We start from the raw sequence: 20,505 nt of genomic DNA, 5'->3' as shown, positions 1-20,505 counted from the left end.
TCTGAAACTAAATCATTTTTATATCTATTCCCCAATGTGCCCAAAACGTCTAAATTTTTTTACTTCTCTGTACCCAGCTTTGACTATATGTTTTTGTATAATCTATAATTAAATCATGTTGAAAGGTTTTTGTTTTTGTTTTTTTAAGCTTATAAATGGAATATTTGGCTGCATAAAGAAATAAGCATTAATAGTTAATTTCAAAATTTTATATAACCTATCAAACATAAAAATTAGAGTTATATGACCTTAGAAATGATTTTAGATAATGTGTTACTTTCCTCTTGATGCTGCAACTAATTATCACAAATTGTGTGGCTTAAAGCAACACAAATTTATTATCTTATATTGCTGGAGGTCAGAAGTCAGAAATGGGTGTTATCGGGCTAACATTAAGGAGCTTACAGGGCTGTGTTACATTCTGGTGGCTCTAATGGAGAAAGTGTCTCCTCAACTTTTACACACTCATCTGTATTCCTTGGCTCAGGATACCATTCTCTACTTTTTCATTCTTTTTTTGTTTGTTTGTTTTTGCCTTAGTGAACTGTATATTCTGATTTTTATTTTTTACATCTTTATTAGAGTATAACTGCTTTACAATGGTGTGTTAGTTTCTGCTTTATAACAAAGTGAATCAGTAATACATATACATATATTCCCATATCTCTTCCCTCTTGCATCTCCCTCCCTCCCACCCTCCCTATCCCACCCCTCCAGGCGGTCACAAGCACTGAGCTGATCTCGCTGTGCTATGCAGCTGCCTCCCACTAGCTATCTAGCTTACGTTTGGTAGTGTATATATGTCCATGCCTGTCTCTCGCTTTGTCACAGCTTACCCTTGCCCCTCGCCATATCCTCAAGTCCATTCCCTAGTAGGTCTGCGTCTTTATTCCTGTCTTACCCCTAGGTTCTTCATGACTTTTTTTTTCTTCTTAAATTCCATATATATGTGTTAGCATATGGTATTTGTCTTTCTCTTGCTGACTTACTTCACTCTGTACGACAGACTCTAGGTCTATCCACCTCATGAAAAATAGCTCAATTTCGTTTCGTTTTATGACTAATATTCCATTCTATAAATATGTGCCACATCTTCTTTATCCATTCATCCGATGATGGACACTTAGGTTGTTTCCGTCTCTGGGCTATTGTAAATAGAGCTGCAATGTACATTTTGGTACATGACTCTTTTTGAATTATGGTTTTCTCAGGGTATATGCCCAGTAGTGGGATTGCTGGGTCATAGGGTAGTTCTATTTGTAGTTTTTTAAGGAACCTCCATACTGTTCTCCATAGTGGCTGTACCAATTCACATTCCCACAAGCAGTGCAAGACTGTTCCCTTTTCTCCACACCCTCTGCAGCATTTACTTTTTCTAGATTTGTTGGTGATGGCCATTCTGGCTGGTGTGAGATGATATCTCATTGTAGTTTTGATTTGCATTTCTCTAATGATTAATGATGTTGAGGATTCATTCATGTGTTTGTTGCAATCTGTATATCTTCTTTGGAGAAATGTCTATTTAGGTCTTCTGACCATTTATGGATTGGGTTGTTTGGTTTTTGTTATTGAGCTGCATGAGCTGCTTGTAAATTCTGGAGATGAATCCTTTGTCAGTTGCTTCATTTGCAAATATTTTCTCCCATTCTGAGGGTTATCTTTTGGTCTTGTTTATGGTTTCCTTTGCTGTGCAAAAGCTTTGAAGTTTCATTAGGTCCCATTTGTTTATTTTTCTTTTTATTTCCATTACTCTAGGAGGTGGGTCAAAAAGGATCTTGCTGTGATTTATATAATAGAGTCTTCTGCCTATGTTTTCCTCTAAGAGTTTGATAGTTTCTGGCCTTACATTTAGATCTTTAATCCATTTTGAGCTTTTTTTTTTAACATCTTTATTGGGGTATAATTGCTTTACAATGGTGTGTTAGTTTCTGCTTTATAACAAAGTGAATCTGTTATACATATACATATGTTCCCATATCTCTTAACTCTTGCATCTCCCTCCCTCCCACCTTCCCTATCCCACCCATCCACGTGGTCACAAAGCACCGAGCCAATATCCCTGTGCCATGCTGCTGCTTCCCACTAGCTATCTACCTTATGTTTGTTAGTGTGTATATGTCCATGACTCTCTTTCGCCCTGTCACAGCTCAACCTTCCCCCCACCATATCCTCAAGTCCATTCTCCAGAGGATCTGTGTTTTATTCCTGTCTTACCCCTAGGTTCTTCATGACATTTTTTTTTCTTCTTAAATTCCATATATATGTGTTAGCATATGGTATTTGTCTTTTTCTTTCTGACTTACTTCACTCTGTATGACAGACTCTAGGTCTATCCACCTCATTACAAATAGTTCAATTTCATTTTTTTTATGGCTGAGTAATATTCCATTGTATATATGTGCCCATCATCTTTATCCATTCATCCGGTGATGGGCACTTAGGTTGTTTCCATGTCCTGGCTATTGTAAATAGAGCTGCAATGAACATTTTGGTACATGACTCTTTTTGAATTTTGGTTTTCTCAGGGTATATGCCCAGTAGTGGGATTGCTGGGTCATATGGTAGTTCTATTTGTAGTTTTTTAAGGAACCTCCATACTGTTCTCCATAGTGGCTGAACCAATCCACATTCCCACCAGCAGTGCAAGAGTGTTCCCTTTTCTCCACACCCTCTCCAGCATTTATTGTTTCTAGATATTTGATGATGGCCATTCTGACTGGTGTGAGATGATATCTCATTGTAGTTTTGATTTGCATTTCTCTAATGATTAATGATGTTGAGCATTATTTCATGTGTTGGTTGGCAGTCTGTATATCTTCTTTGGAGAAATGTCTATTTAGGTTTTCTGCCCATTTTTGGATTGGGTTGTTTGGTTTTTGTTATTGAGCTGCATGAGTTGCTTGTAAATTCTGGAGATGAATCCTTTGTCAGTTGCTTCATTTGCAAATATTTTCTCCCATTCTGAGGGTTATCTTTTGGTCTTGTTTATGGTTTCCTTTGTTGTGCAAAAGCTTTGAAGTTTCATTAGGTCCCATTTGTTTATTTTTGTTTTTATTTCCATTACTCTAGGAGGTGGGTCAGAAAGGATCTTGCTGTGATTTATGTCATAGAGTCTTCTGCCTATGTTTTCCTCTAAGAGTTTGATAGTTTCTGGCCTTACATTTAAGTCTTTAATCCATTTTGAGCTTATTTTTGTGTATGGTGTTAGGGAGTGATCTAATCTCATACTTTTACATGTATCTGCCCAGTTTTCCAAGCACCATTTATTGAAGAAGCTGTCCTTTCTCCACTGTACATTCCTACCACCTTTATCAAAGATAAGGTGTCCATATGTGCATGGGTTTATCTCTGGGCTTTCTATCCTGTTCCATTGATCTATCTTTCTGTTTTTGTGCCAGTACCATACTGTCTTGATTACTGTAGCTTTGTAGTATAGTCTGAAGTCAGGGAGCCTGATTCCTCCAGCTCCTTTTTTCGTTCTCAAGATTGCTTTGGCTATTCGGGGTCTTTTGTGTTTCCATACAAATTGTGAAATTTTTTGTTCTACTTCTGTGAAAAATGCCAGTGGTATTTTGATAGGGATTGCATTGAATCTATAGATTGCTTTGTGTAGTAGAGTCATTTTCACAATGTTGATTCTTCCAATCCAAGAACATGGTATATCTCTGCATCTATTTGTATCACCTTTAATTTCTTTCATCAGTGTCTTATAATTGTCTGCATACAGGTCTTTTGTCTCCTTAGGTAGGTTTATTCCTAGATATTTTATTCTTTTTGTTGCAGTGGTAGATGGGAGTGTTTTCTTAATTTCACTTTCAGATTTTTCATCATTAGTGTATAAGAATGACAAAGATTTCTGTGCATTAATTTTGTATCCTGCTTCTTTACAAAATTCATTGATTAGCTCTAGTAGTTTTCTGGTAGCATCTTTAGGATTCTCTATGTATAGTATCATGTCATCTGCAAAGAGTGACAGCTTTACTTCTTCTTTTCCAAATGGAATTATTTTCATTTCTTTTTCTTCTCTGATTGCTGTGGCTAAAACTTCCAAAACTATGTTGAATAATAGTGGTGAGAGTGGGCAACCTTGTCTTGTTCCTGATCTTAGTGGAAATGGTTTCAGTTTTTCACCATTCAGGATGATGTTGGCTGTAGGCTTGTCATATATGGCCTTTATTATGTTGAGGAAAGTTCCCTCTATGCCTACTTTCTGCAGGGTTTTTATCCTAAATCGGTGTTGAATTTTGTCAAAAGCTTTCTCTGCATCTATTGAGATGATCATATGGTTTTTCTCCTCCAATTTGTTAATATGGTTTATCACATTGATAGATTTGCGTATATTGTAGAATCCTTGCATTCCTGGAATAAACCCCACTTGATCATGGTGTATGATCCTTTTAATGTGCTGTTGGATTCTGTTTGCTAGTATTTTGTTGAGGATTTTTACATCTATGTTCGTCAGTGATACTGGCCTGTAGTTTTCTTTCTTCGTGACATCCTTGTCTGGTTTTGGTATCAAGGTGATGGTGGCCTCATAGAAGGAATTTAGGAGTGTTCCCTTATCTGCCATATTTTGGAAGAGTTTGAGAAGGATAGGTGTTAGCTCTTCTCTGAATATTTGATACAATTCACCTATAAAGCCATCTGGTCCTGGGCTTTTGTTTGTTGGAAGATTTTGAATCACAGTTTCAATTTCAGTGCTTGTGATTGGTCTGTTCATATTTTCTATTTCTTCCTGATTCAGTCTTGGCAGGTTGTGCATTTCTAAGAATTTGTCCATTTCTTCCAGATTGTCCATTTTATTGGCATAGAGTTGCTTGTAGTAATCTCTCATGATCTTTTTTATTTCTGCAGTGTCAGTTGTTACTTCTCCTTTTTCATTTCTAATTCTATTGATTTGAGTCTTCTCCCTTTTGTTCTTGATGAGTCTGGCCAGTGGTTTATCTATTTTGTTTATCTTCTCAAAGAACCAGCTTTTAGTTTTATTGATCTTTGCTATTGTTTCCTTCATTTCTTTTTCATTTATTTCTGATCTGATTTTTATGATTTCTTTCCTTCTGTTAACTTTGGCAGGTTTTGTTTTGCTATCTCTAATTGCTTTAGGTTCAAGGTTAGGTTGTTTATTCGAGATGTTTCCTGCTTCTTAAGGTAGGATTTTATTGCTATAAACTTCCCTCTTAAAACTGCTTTTGCTGCATCTCATAGGTTTTGGGTCGTCGTGTCTCCATTGTCATTTGTTTCTAGGTATTTTTTTATTTCCTCTTTGACTTCTTCAGTAATCACTTGGTTATTAAGTATTGTAAGGTTTAGCCTCTATGTGTTTGTATTTTTTACAGATCTTTTCCTGTAATTGGTATCTTGTCTCATTGTGTCTGTGGTCAGAAAAGATACTTGATACAATTTCAATTTTCTTAAATTTACCAAGACTTGATTTGTCACCCCGGATATGATCTATCCTGGAGAATATTCCATGAGCACTTGAGAAGAATGTGTATTTTTTGTTTTTGGAAGGAATGTCCTATAAATATCAATTAAGTATATCTTGTTTAAAGTATCATTTAAAGCTTCTGTTTCCTTATTTATTTTCATTTTGGATGATCTGTCCATTGGTGAAAGTGGGGTGTTAATGTCCCCTACTATGAATGTGTTACTGTCAATTTCCCCATTTATGGCTGTTAGTATTTGCCTTATGTATTGAGGTGCTCCTTTGTTGGGTGCATAAATATTTACCATTGTTATATCTTCTTCTTGAATCAATCCCTTGATCCTTATGTAATGTCCTTCTTTATCTCTTCTAATAGTCTTTATCTTAAAATCTATTTTGTCTGATATGAGAATTGCTACTCCATCTTTCTTTTAATTTCCATTTGCATGGAATATGTTTTTTTATCCCCTTACTTTCAGTCTGTCTGTGTCCCTAGGTCTGAAGTAGGTCTCTTGTAGACAGCATATATATGGGTCTTGTTTTTGTGTCCATTCAGCCAGTCTGTGTCTTTCAGTGGGAGCATTTAACCACTTACATTTAAGGTAATTATCGATAAGTATGACCCTATTCCCATTTTCTTAATTGTTTTGGGTTTGTTATTGTAGGTTTTTTCCTTCTCTTGTGTGTCTTGCCTAGAGAAGTTATTTAGCATTTGTTGTAAATCTGGTTTTGTGGTGCTGAACGCTCTCAGCTTTTGCTTCTGTAAAGGTTTTAATTTCTCCATCAAATCTGAATGAGATCCTTTCTGGGTAGAGTAATCTTGGTTGTAGCTTTCTCTCCTTCATCACTTTAAATATGTCCTGCCAGTCCCTTCTGGCTTAGAGTTTCTCTTGAAAGATCAGCTATTAACCTTATGGGGATTCCCTTGTGTGTTATTTGTTGTTTTTCTCTTGTTTCTTTTAATATGTTTTCTTTGTATTTAAGTTTCGACAGTTTGATTAATATGTATCTTGGCATATTTCTCCTTGGATTTATCCTGTATGGGACTCTCTGTGCTTCTTGGACTTGATTAACTATTTCTTTTCCCATATTAGGGAAGTTTTCAACTATAATGTCTTCAAATATTTTCTCAGTCCCTTTCTTTTTCTCTTCTTCTTCTGGAACCCCTATAATTCGAATGTTGGTACATTTAATGTCCCAGAGGTCTCTGAGTGTATCCTCAGTTCTTTTCATTCTTTTTTTTTATTCTGCTCTGCGGTAGTTATTTCTAAGTGATCTTCCAGGTCACTTACCCATTCTTCTACCTTAGTTATTCTGCTATTGATCCCATCTAGAGTACTTTTAATTTAATTTATTGTGTTGTTCATCATTGTTTGTTTCATCTTTAGTTCTTGTAGGTCCTTGTTAAATGTTTCTTGCACTTTGTCTATTCTATTTGCAAGAGTTTGGATCATCTTTACTATCATTATTCTGAATTCTTGTTCAGGTAGACTGCCTATTTCCTCTTCATTTGTTAGGTCTGGTGGGCTTTTATCTTGCTCATTCATCTGCTGTGTGTTTTTCTGTCTTCTCATTTTGCTTATCTTACTGTGTTTGGGGTCTCCTTTTTGCAGGCTGCATGTTCGTAGTTCCCATGGTTTTTGGTGTCTGTCCCCTGTGACTAAGGTTGGTTCAGTGGGTTTTGTAGGCTTCCTGGTGGATGGAAGTAGTGCCTGCGTTCTGGTGGAAGAGGCTGGATCTTGTCTTTCTGCTGGGCAAGTCCACGTCTAGTGTTGTGTTTTGGTGTGTCTGTGGCCTTATTATGATTTTAGGCAGCCTCTCTGCTAAAGGGGTGGGGTTGTGTTCCTGTCTTGCTAGTTGTTTGGCATAGGGTGTCCAGTACTGTAGCTTGCTGGTCACTGAGTGAAGCTAGGTGCTGGTGTTGAGATTGAGATCTCTGGGAGATTTTCGTCATTTGATATAGTGTGGAGCTGGCAGGTCTCTTGTGGACCAGTGTCCTGAAGTTGGCTCTCCCACCTCAGAGGCACAGCACTGACTCCTGGCTGCAGCACCAAGAGCTTTTCATCCACATGGCTCAGAAGAAAAGGGAGGAAATGTAGAAAGAAAGAATTAGTAGACATAGAAAGAAAGAAAGAATGAATGAATGAATGAAAGAAAGAAAGAAAGAAAAAAGAAAGAAGGAAGGAAGGAAGGAAAGAAAAGAAAGGAGGGAGGGAGGGAGGGAGGAAGGAATGAAGGAAGGAAGGAAGGAATGAGGGAAGGAAGGAAAAAGAGAAAGAAAGAAAGAAGTTAAAGTAAAATAAAATAAAGATAAAATATAATAAAGTTATTAAAATAAAAAATAATTATTAAGAAAAAACACACAAAAAAACAAAAAGTCGGATGGATAGAACCCTAGGACAAATGGTGGAAGCAATGCTGTACAGACAAAATCTCACACAAAAGCATATATATACACACTCACAAAAAGAGGAAAAGGGGAAAAAACTCATAAATCTTGCTCTCAAAATCCACCTCCTCAGTTTGGGATGATTTGTTGTCTATTCATGTATTCCACAGATGCAGGGTATATCAAGTTGATTGTGGAGCTTTAATCCACTGCTTTTGAAGCTGCTGGGAGAGATTTCCCTTTCTCTTCTTTGTTCTCACAGTCCCCAAGGTCTCAGCTTTTTATTTGGCCCCACCTCTGCGTGTAGGTCGCTGGGGGGCGTCTGTTCTTTGCTCAGACAGGACGGGGTTAAAGGAGCCGCTGATTTGGGGGCTCTGGCTCACTGAGGCTGGGGGGAGGGAGGGGCACGGAGTGTGGGGCGGGCCTGTGGCGGCAGAGACCAGCGTGAAGTTGTACCAGCCTGAGGCGCACCGTGCGTTCTCTCGGAGAAGTTGTTCCTGGATCCCGGGACCCTGGCAGTGGCGGGCTGCACAGGCTCCCCGGAAGGGACGTGTGAATAGTGACCTGTGCTCGCACACAGGCTTCTTGGTGGCGGCAGCAGCAGCCTTAGCGTCTCATGCCCGTCTCTGGGGTCCGCGCTTTTAGCCACGGCTGGCACCCGTCTCTGGAGCTCCTTTTAGCAGCGCTCTTAATCCCCTCCCCTCGTGTACCAGGGAACAGAGAGGGAAGAAAAAGTCTCTTGCCTCTGGCAGCTCCAGACTTTTCCCCCCCGGACTCCCTCCCTGCTAGCCGTGGTGCACTAACTCCCTGCAGGCTGTGTTCATGCCACCAACACCAGTCCTCTCTGTGCAATCTGACGGAAACCCGAGCCTCAGCTCCCAGCCCAGCCTGCCCTGGCGTGTGAGCAGACAAGTCTCTCGGGCTGATGAGTGTTGGGTGGCACCGATCCTCTGTGCGGGAATCTCTCCGCTTTGCCCTCCGCACCCCTGTGGCTGCACTGTCCTCCATGGCTCTGAAGCTGGCCCCCTCCTCCACCCGCAGTCTCTGCCCGCAAAGCAGCTTCCTAGTGTGTAGAAACCTTTCCTCCTTCACAGCTCCCTCCCACTGGTGCAAGTCCCGTCCCTATTCTTTTGTCTCTGTTTATTATTTTTTCTTTTGCCCTACCCATGTACGTGGGGGAGTTTCTTGCCTTTTGGGAGGTCTGAGGTCTTCTGCCAGCATTCAGTAGGTGTTCTGTAGGAGTTGTTCCACGTGTAGATGTATTTCTGGTGTATCTGTGGGGAGGAAGGTGATCTCCACATCTTACTCTTCCACCATCTTCCCCTCGTCTCCCCATTCTCTACTTTTTAAGCCAGTAACATTTTTTTTTTGCCTTCTAATGGTTACTTTATTAATTCAGTTGTTATTGTTTTTCATAATATATATCCTTGGGTTACTTAAGCCACTGCACTTTCTTAATCAAGGTATAAACAAGCTTTACTTTTTTAAAAAATAAACTTTTGAAGAAAATTTTAATACCAAGTATTAATTAATTAACTTATTTTTATTTCTCTCCCTCTCTCTCTCTCTCCTCTCCATATATATATATATATATACACTTTTTCAGATTCTTTTCACTTATAGGTTATTGCAAAATATTGAGTACACACTTCTCTGTGCTATACAGTATGTCCTTGTTGGTTATCTATTTTATATATAGTAGTGTGTATATGTTAGTCCCAAACTCCTAATTTACTCCTCCCTCCCTTTTACACTTTAGTAGCCATAAGTTTTGTTTGTTTGTTTGTTTTGTTTTTTTATGTCTGTGGGTCTATTTCTGTTTTGTATATGTGTTCATTTGCATTATTATTGGCTACCATAAATAGTGCCGCAGTGAACATTGGGATGCATGTACATTTTCAAATTATGGTTTTCTCCAGATATACACTCAGAAGTAGTATTGCTGATCATCTTCTTGTTGTAGCTTTCTAAAGGGCTCAAGATAAACTATGATTCTGTAGTTTATACCTATTTTCTTATTAGGTAATGAGGTTCTTTTCAGTTTTATACTTTATCTCCAAATAAAGCAAAACTTTGGTAAAGTTCTCAAAGACCTGTGAACTAAGGAACTATATTTTGGGGGTGGGTTGGAGAGCTATATTGATTCAGGTGGATATTTTTGTGAGAAATGGCATTCAATTTTCTTTTTACTTTCTACTATTGAAATTTTAAACATGTACAAATGTAGAGAGGTACCAAGAAACAATCAAGAATTTGCAACAATTATTAACATATGATCAAAGTTGTTGATCTATATCTCTCATCACAGCACCGATGCAGACACTAGATACTGCCATCTGTAAATTCCACAAAGTTACAGTTAATATTTTTTCTAATATCTCTCCTTTGAGGTCTTGGCCTTCTGATGCTGTTACATACTTCCCCTAACTGGAAGAAAATGGTGAAAAGAAAGAATTATTAGTTAAATAACAAAGATTCCCTTCATTCTCCTTGGACAACAGGGACTAACATTCCCAGTTTCCCACTAAGGGAGGAGGAACCTCCATTGCTACTGCTGCAGTAACACAGCTTAGGATGGAGGCAGAGTCTGAAGAGAAAAAAACTACACTATCTTCACCCCACAACCCTCCTCTCTACCAACCAGATTCTCTGACATTTTCAATTTCCTGGTAGATATTCTTGGTTCAATATATCTTCATCATACACTCAACTCTTCTAAAATTAAACTCTATTCTCCAGATTCAGTCATTACAACTACTAGCTTTATATGTTCCCAAATCCCTTGCTTCCTTACAGTCAATTAACAAACCAGAGCAGTGACAATATCCTCCTTTCTAACTACATATTTTGACTTCTGGTCTGTCAAGATAGATAAATTTTCAGGGTACCTGAAAGAAAATCTTATCACCTTATTTATTTATTAGAGCACATACTTTCTCATCTACTCAATGACTTTGTTCCACAATTTCCCTCTCTCTATTTTTCATACTCTTAGTGGATCATTCTCTTTACCCTAAAAACTTTCTATTATCTTTTCCATCTTTAAAAAGAATAGAAAAGAAGACTATATCTTTTGCCAATTCCTCCTTCCTCTCCTTAACAGGAAAACTCCTCAAAAGATTTGTTTATATTCACTGCTTCAGATTACCCTTCTCCTATTCATTACTTAACCTACTCCTATCAGGATTTTGCCAGCATCATTCAACAGAAATTAGTTCAAGTCAATAGTTATATCCACACTGATTAATCCACTGATTAACTCTCAGTTCTCATCTTATGTAACCCATTGGTAGCTTTTGAAATGATTTCTCTCTCTTTATCTCTCTCTCTCTCTCTCTCTCTCTCTCTCTCTCTCTCTTTCTCAGTTTCAGATCAGGGCCAGGTTCATTGGAATGAGATCTGTGACCTGGGCAGTCACAAAAGACTCTGCGCTTAGAAGAGTTCTGTATATGGTGTAGTGTTCTGCTGTCAATGTCTTGAAATTTTAAATATATTTTTAACAAGAGTTCACTTTTTTTGAGCTATGTCCATAATAGTTACCAGTTCTGCTTCTAATACAACCCTCTCTGTTCTCTTCCTATCTTTCTGATTGTTGCATCTCGGTCTCTTTCTGCATTCTTCCTCTTCTTCCATTTTTAGACCTTTGACTCCTCTATCTATAGTCATTTCCTTCATTATCTCACCTCTTTCTATGGTATAAATACCATCTATTTGCTGACAATTTCAAAATTTATATTTCTAGGTCAGGCAGGCTAACCTCTCAAAGTCCAGATTTGTATAGCTGTCTATTCAACCTTTCAGTGTCAACTTGTCTGAAATTGAACTCATGATCTTCCATCTCCACACTTCTCTATCCATAGCCTTTCTCATCTAAGTTGACAGAAACTGTTCCAGTTGTTCATTTACTTGTGTCCTTTTACTTCTCACATCTCACCCATCAGGGAATAATGCTGAGTTTACCTTCAAAGTATATCACAAGATAATCACTTTTTGTGAATTACCATGATCTTTCACTGGATTACTGCAGTAACTTTCAAAAAGGTCCAATTTCTTCTATTCTTGCTTTCCTAAAATCTATTCTCAACAAAACAGTCAAATTCTTTATGACGTAAATCAGTTTAAATCACTCCTGTGACTTGGTTCCTTATTTCACTTAAAGTAAAAGCCAAAGCCTGTTCTATGGCATAAAAGGCCTTACATGATTGGGTGTAAAGATGCTCTTTACTGCCGCATTATTCACCCAACTCTACCACACTGGTCCCTTTCCTCTTTCTCAGGCATACCAATCATGTTCGTGTTTTGCATCATTGTTCTATCTGTCTTTCCTTCCGGAAACACTTTCTTCTAGATATATACTTGGCTAGCTCTCTTGCATCTTTAAGCTTTTGTTTGTATTTCAGCTTCCTAATGAGGGTTGCCCTGATTACCCTATTTAAGACTTTATCATGACTTTCTTGCATTCCATTTCTCTCTTACGTGTCTATATTTTCTACTGTGTGTCTCTATCTCTCTGTTTCTGTTATCTTTCCCTCTTATGTTCCCTTTCTTTCTCTCTCTTTCTGTTTTCCTAAAGCATTTGAAACTAAGTTGTCAACACCATCTCTATATATTAGCATGAATATCCTATAAGAACATTCTTCTACATAATCAGGGTACTACTATCATACTACAGAAAATTAACATTAATTCCTAATTTCATCCAATAAGCAATCCATTATAAAAATTTCCGTTGCCTTTTGGTTTTTGTCATTAAATGTTTTTCAGCATAATGGGTGGCATAGTGTCCTCCCAAAACTCATGTCTAAGGAACCTCAGAATGTGACCTTATTTGAAAATAGAGTAATGTAATTCATTAAAATGAGGTCATACTACATCAGTGTAGGTCCTAAATCAATCAACCTGTGTTCTTATAAGATTAGTGGACACACAGAGACACACAGGGAAGGAGATCATGAGACATAGAGCCAAAGACTGAAATGATGCATCTACAAGACAAGAAATGCCAAGGATTGTTAGGAGATTCCAGAAGTTGGAAGGAGAAAGGAAAAATTTGTTCTAGAGCCTTCAGAGGTGGAGCAGCACTGCTTATAACTTGATTTTAGACTTTTAGTCTTCAGAGAACTGTGAGAGAATACATTTCTGTTGTTCAGAATCACATAGTTCCTGGTAATTTGTTATGGAAACCATAGGAAACAAATACATCCATTATAAAGTAGATATTTTCAACATAAAGGAGGTTATGTAAATTTTCTTTATGTAAATTTTCTTTGATTGGAATACAGAAGAGGTCACTCAAAAGTTTTGGTTTTCCTTATATTCTAAATATATTTTATATATTCTATATTATAAAAATGCAAGCAAGAATAGAAATAAATTATCTTAAGGTAGAAGGACAAAATTTACATAGGTTAATTGTAAGCATTTTATAATTTAGAAAAAAAAATACTTCTCTAAAAGGTAGAATATTTTGCAAATGAAAATATATAGCAGAAACTATATATAATTTTCTGAGAAAAATAATTATATCCATGTTATTAGTCATGAATAATAATTAGAAATAATACAACCCAATCCTTTTATTTCATAGTTGGAAAAAATTGAAGTTTAGAATAGATACAATGGTCTTCTCCAAGAATAATAGAAAACAAGAGACTTGTTATTTAGTGTATGTTGCTTTCACATCAGTCTTAGATTTTAAAATAAAATCTTAACCTTTTCCTCTCTTACATTTTTTTCCCTTGAAATATATATATTGGAATTAACTTGAGTGATATCAACAGTGCAAGAGTGAGGAGTGGACCAGACAAGGTATCAGCTGTCTTGTGATGAAGGGACAAGTGAAGAAGGAGCCAAATGAGGCAGTAACTGGCACTAAGTCAAGGTCAAATAGGGAGGTGGCAGAGAAAAGACAGGCTCAATTAAGAAGGCAACAAGTACAGGAGCTGTCTACACTGGGTTAGGGCCAAAAAGCCCCTGGTGTGAATACAGATGAATAGAGAGGTACACTGTCCCTGGCTTTCAAAATGGTGGAAGGAAGCCACTAAGGAATGTCGATCATCTATAGAAGTTGGAAAAAGCAAAACAAATAAAAACCAGAAAATCCAAAATGACAAGAACAACAAACACATGATTCTCCCCTACAATCTCTAGAAAGAAAAGCAGTCCTGCTGACACCTTGATTTTAGCCCAGTAAGACTTATGTTGGCCTACTAACTTCTAGAACAGTAAGATAATACATTTGTGTTGTTTCAAGCCATTAAGTTTGAGGTGATTTGTTACAGAAACAATAGAAAGCTGATAGGAAAAAATGGGTTTTTCACTATCAACAAAGTTACAAATATGTAAAGGGAGGAATCTAGAATAAATCCTGAATGTTAGATTAGAATTGGAAGGAATGGGGTAAACTCTTATGTATTTCAAAATATAGATATAAATATGGTTATAGATTGATATATATATATATATATATGAATGTATGCTGTATGTTTGTATGTTTATGAACACACACGTGTGTGTGTACAATTGTGTGTGTATGTATGTATGTATGGGTGCTTTCACTTTTTACTTCAGTTCATTGATAGGCCTGGCAGTAGCAATATCCCATTAGCAATAAGCACGCTTTTTGCACAGATCTTGGCTTCTAAATATCACTTTTTACTAAACAGTAGTGGAATTTTTAAGAAAAATGGCAAATCCCAGAATTGGGGAAGGAAAGAAATAGCTAAGCCTGGAAAATCTAATGCCAGAAAGTAAGAGAATATCAGAAGGGGGATGGGGTCTTGTCAAAGGACATAAAAGTCAGCTTAAAGAGGTTTCCATTAGCTAATGCCAGTACAACTTGAGCATCAAAATAAATAGAGTAACACATTTATAATATAATGAATAAAATATGAATTCATAATGATATAAAGAGGTAAAGAAATTGGAAGAAGAGAAATCTCTTACTTGCAATCAGGCAACTAAAAGATGTGGAAGAAATATAAAAGTGTAAAATAATCTTTTGGAAAATATTACAGCATTAATTGTCTAGACAAATTTTTTTATCAGAGGATGCTAAAAATGTAATAGGGAAATAGTATTTTCACAGTAACAAAGTATTTCCCTATGTATATCATAGTAATTACAGTAGGGAATCTGGAAACTTTATAATGAAGAAAGACTACACCTCTATCAGCTGATCATACTTAACATTGCCAGGGGTGGCACAAATTGACGTCATGTGTCATGAGCTATAAAATGAGAACAAAGTATTACATTTGTGATATTTATGATAAAAATACATAACTTGAATCTCATTATGAAGCAACATTAAACATACTCAAATTGAGAAACATTCTACAAAATAACAAGCCTATAATTTAGGATTATAAAAGAGTGAGGAATCGTTTAGATTGACTGATTCAAGGGATATGGCCACCAGTAGATACTCCTAACTCCAGATTGGATAAATTTCCTATAAAAATAGTAGTATTTACCAATATCAATTTCCTTGTTTTAAAGGGCTATACTATAGAAGAAAATACCCTTGTTTTTAGAAAACATACATTTAATTATTTAGCTTTAATGGGACATCATATCTACATATATGTAAATATATAAGAGCAAGAGAATGACATAGTATTGATAAAATATTTACAATTTAGATGAAGAATATAAAAATTGAAGATATTCAAAAGTTACTTTTTACTATTTTTGTAAATTTTCAGTTACTATGAATTGTTTTCATAATAAAAAATAAAGGAAAATGACTTTATCAAGTAGCCACCATGAATAAGTTTATTCTCAGAGTTATTCTGTTAGCAGAATGACTTATTATAAAAAGGATTTCTTTTTCCTCAAAAATAAATGAGATTTCTTTTTCCTCAAATATATGCCACATTAGTAAACATATGATTTTATTTCCCTGTGCTCATAAATAATTTTCCAGGTTATAATTTTATGTATTCATAATTAACAGCTCATGATATTCCATGTATATAAGTACATCTTTCAAAATGATGAGTATTTGTGTTCTTTTTAACATTTGTATTACATCTACATCAGTTTTTCTTAAGCTACCACCCATTTTCCTTAGACCAACTTCTATGATGGAACATAGATCAAATAAAATCCCAATTAATACCAGAACTTACATCAAAAAATTGATTCATATAGACAACAAGCATAGTCTTGAATAAAAGGTACTAAGAAAACAATAACACTTAATCAATATCACTAAAAAATAGTGACATATAAAGACTAGGACACATATTTCATCCTTAAGTTTTCAATAATAGATATGATTGGCAATCACTTGAATTATGTAAGTAGGCTGACAGTTATGAAAGCTTTCCAAAAGTTTTTCCTCATTCAAAGTCTTATACATGCCTATGAAGATAAGTAACAAAGTATTTTGTTTCAAAATATTTAATGTATGCTCCTGAAAACTAAAGATTGGAAATGAATAGATAGATATATGATAAATAAAATCCTTGACTATTCGATATTTAGTACATTTAAATTTTGAGATTAGTATGTGGTAGGTAGCATAAACCTAAAAAAAATATTGTTCTTACTATCTTCTTTACAGAATTTCTTCTTAATATATTTTAATTGTGGAAAATATTGATATAATATGTAATTTATGAGTGGCACTACAAGTTTACTTTTAAATCTTAAAATATTAAAATCTTTTGAGCTGACATAATTTATTCAATTATATTTTAAACTTATATATTTCCTTTTATATTTTAATATTTTATTATTTCAATTTATTTTAAAACCCCTTTATTGAAGTTCTATCAAAAAATAAAGGAACAAATCTGGCTCAGTGGTCATGGCTCACGGGCCCAGCCACTCCGCGGCATGTGGGATCTTCCCGGACTGGGGCACAAACCAGTGTCCCCTGCATCAGCAGGCGGACTCTCAACCACTGCACCACCAGGGAAGCCCTAAAGGAACAAATCTTAAATGTACAGTTGACTGGATTATTCCAAAGTGAATACACACACTCAGGTCAAGAAATTGAACATTACCAGCACCCCCAGAATCTCTTTTGTGCCTTCCCAAGCGTTCTCCATCTGCCTTTTCTCAGTAACCACTATCCTTACTGTTATACATTATTACGTCTTTCTTGAGCTTCAATAATTGGAATCAAACAATATGTGCTGTGTTGTGTGTGGCTTCTTTCACTTTACATCATGTTATGAGATTAAGTTTATACATTTTATATTTGTATGAAATTTTAAATAGTATTAAAAAATAGAAGGAATTTAGAAAAATCATCCTGATGTTCAGATAATATTTATTGAAGTAAAACAAAATTATTAAATTTATTTTTGAGCAGAAAGTAACTTTAGTAATGAGAAAAATCAAAGACTTTAAGATATTTATAGTTAGAATATTTGAGTATGAAAACTGGAGTACCTCTGAGAAAATGGAGTATAAACAGCTACAAAAAATTAGCAACACATTATTCTATCACAAGTATGGAAAACCATCATGGAATTGAATCACAGTTTTTCACTTCTTATCTTCTAAAATTGTTTCTCAAATAATGTATATTTAAAATAAAATCTGAAAAATGACATCTAAATAGTTTAGAATTTAGTGCATGCTGTGAAATTGTAGTCTTTATATAGCTCATGTTCACACACACACACACACACACACATTCATGCTAATTTTAAGAAAAGTCATAATACGCAAGAGATCACTTAAGTTAGCAGTGGAATTAGAATTTATAACCTAAGGGAAAAAAATAAAGGAGTGGATGGCCTAACAAAAATATAACACAAATGCAAGAAGTTTCTTTGTGGATTTTGATTTCTTTTGTTTTTATTGTTACAGTTTGGAGTTAGTGCAAATGTTTCCAAAAATATTTGTAAATCAGAAAAATTATCAACTCCCAGAATTTATATATATCTATATATATATGTATGCATTTATTTAAATTTATTTATTTATTTATTTTTGGCTGTGTTGTGTCCTCATTGCTGCATGTGGACTTTCTCTGGTTGCAGCAAGCAGGAGCTATTCTTCATTGTGGTGAGTGGGCTTTTCATTACGGTTGCTTCTCTTGTTGCAGAGCACGGGCTCTAGGTGTGATTGTTTCAGTAGTTGTGGCATGCAGGCTCAGTAGTTGTGGTGCATGGGCTTAGTTGTGCTGTGGCATGTGGGATCTTCCTGGACCAGGGCTCAAACCTGTGTCCCCTGCATTGGCAGGAGGGTTCTTAACCACTACACTACCAGGGAAGTCCTATATGCATTTTTAAAGACAAGAAAATGTGGAAAGAATGGTCTTGTTTTTTTTCAATTATCTTAATGAAGATTTTGCATGCACACACACACACATACACACACACCCCTATACACCTGTTCGTTCAGGAAAACTTACTATACACGATTTCCTATATGTTATTTCCAATTTCATGTAAACACTTATAAAATGAGATTGGTAATGGAGTGTTAGAACAGTAATGAGTTTACTGAAGTGTTACACCATCCCTTAACTGACTCAGTTTAGGGTTTTTTCCTGCTCTAGCCAAAGCTGTTCAAAAAATTGGTCATCTAGAAATTTTTAAGAATCACCTACTATTATATTCTGCTCTTCTATATCAAAATGAAAACATCTCTCTTTTACTAAAGCAGTACTTATCTCAAGTTCCTTCTCTCTCTCACCCTCTGAAATGATCAATTACATGTTCTTCATTTATGTTTTACACCTTCTAATTTTACTGACTAATTTTGCTTTTTTTCTAAAAGCTCTGGTACCTTCTTCATCACTATATTTTATCTGTTGAAGTTGTTGATGAAGTTACAGTGTTGTACCAATTGACATCTTTACAATTTCAGGTTCTATAGCTTTGAAACCCGGTTCCTACTGCTGTACATCAATCCTCTTATTTGTATATCTTTAACCACTTCTTCTAGTGCCCACAATAGTTAATCCACATATTATTTATATATATATATATATATATATATATTTAATTCTAGAAAGATGGCATTTTTACATAACTTAGAGGAAAAACATGAGAAATTGGTCTTAATTTTTCTCATTGAATATACAACCCTCATGTTAAACAGTTTACCTAACACCTATCCTTATTCACTTTCCAAAGGAAAATGAGTGGTTTCACTCTCCTCCTTGTTTGTCAATCTCTGAGCATACTCTTTTTTTCATTAGAGACTTTTATATTAGAGCTGGAGACAGAGATTTAGGTTGGTTTTCCATCACCTGTATTCTCAGTACTTCAACAGTGATTTACACAAAGAAATATTTGTTGAACACATTGATTTAGTTTTGTTTTTAATCAACTAGTTATTTTTCATTGAAAAGGTAATGCAGATATACATTTAAAAATTTAAACATTATAAAAAGCACACATGATGGAAAGTTATGTTTATGCCTCACTCAAGACTTCCAGGCTCCCACTATAGACACAACCACTGTAACCAATTTATACAATGTTCTTCTAAAATGTTCTATGCATATTTAAGCATAATGCACATATGTGTATATACAGATATGTAGGTAGATAAGTACATAGTTACTTTTACACGGGTAGAGGCATACTATATAGATTGTTCTACATCTTGATTTTTTCACTTAAATTTTCTTAATGACATATATTTTAAGAATTGCTTTCCAATAAATAGTCATATAACATTGACATTTTACTTTTCATTTCTTTATGATTGAGGTTGACTGCCTTTTCATATGTTACAAACCATTTGTGTTTGTTTTCTATGAACTGTCTCTAAGTTCTTTATCAATTTTTCTATTGGTTTAATGGCCTTTTATAACAAATTTGTAAGAGGTCTTTTTATATTAAGAAACTGAGCTCATTATCATATGTGTTGAAATATTTGTTCCCAGTTGATCATTTGTCTTTCAACTTTGTATGGTATTTTTTTCTGTGCAGAAAAACTTTTATGTCATCACATTCACTAATCTTTTTGGAATCTGGGTTTTGTGTATTGCTTAGAAAGATTTCTCATCTCCAGCAAAAGAAATTCTCCTATATTTACTTCTAATAGTTTGGTTATTTTATTTTATATATTCAAAATTTTTATTCACCTGAAAGTTACTTTGGTGAAACATAGCTTTTTTAGATGTTTTCCACATGGCTATTTAGTTGGCTAAGCCTCATTGCTAAATTTCATTGTATGTAAACATTCATTTAAAAAAATTAGGGCTTCACTGGTGGCGCAGTGATTGAGAGTCCACCTGCCGATGAAGGGGACATGGGTTCGTGTCCCGGTCCGGGAGGATCCCACATGCCGCGGAGCGGCTGGGCTCGTGAGCCATGGCCGCTAAGCCTGCACGTCCAGAGTCTGTGCTCCGCAATGGGAGATGCCACAACAGTGAGAGGCCTGCGTACCACAGAAAAAGAAAATTAACTTTGTTACTATGGAAAATTCCCAACATATAAAAGTATATAATGAATAGTGAGGAAGATGACTTGATAGGCAAGATTTTGACATTTTTGGCCATATCTAAGGCTGGAAATGTTTATTTCTTTCCTCTAACAACTTCAGTTGTATAAAGTGGAAATAACAAAGATGTTTTATTTAAACTTATTCCCCACATTTTTCCCAAGAAAATAAAACAAACAACTATTTCCATTAGGAAGGACTAAGGAAAATTTTTCATAATTTAAAAATGCTGAAACAGGATGACTGCAGGGAACAAAATATCAAACAATAC

This window comes from Stenella coeruleoalba, assembly GCF_951394435.1.
Source record: "Stenella coeruleoalba genome assembly, chromosome: 18".
Taxonomy (NCBI): domain Eukaryota; kingdom Metazoa; phylum Chordata; class Mammalia; order Artiodactyla; family Delphinidae; genus Stenella; species Stenella coeruleoalba.
Note: the sequence above shows the minus strand (reverse complement) of the source record.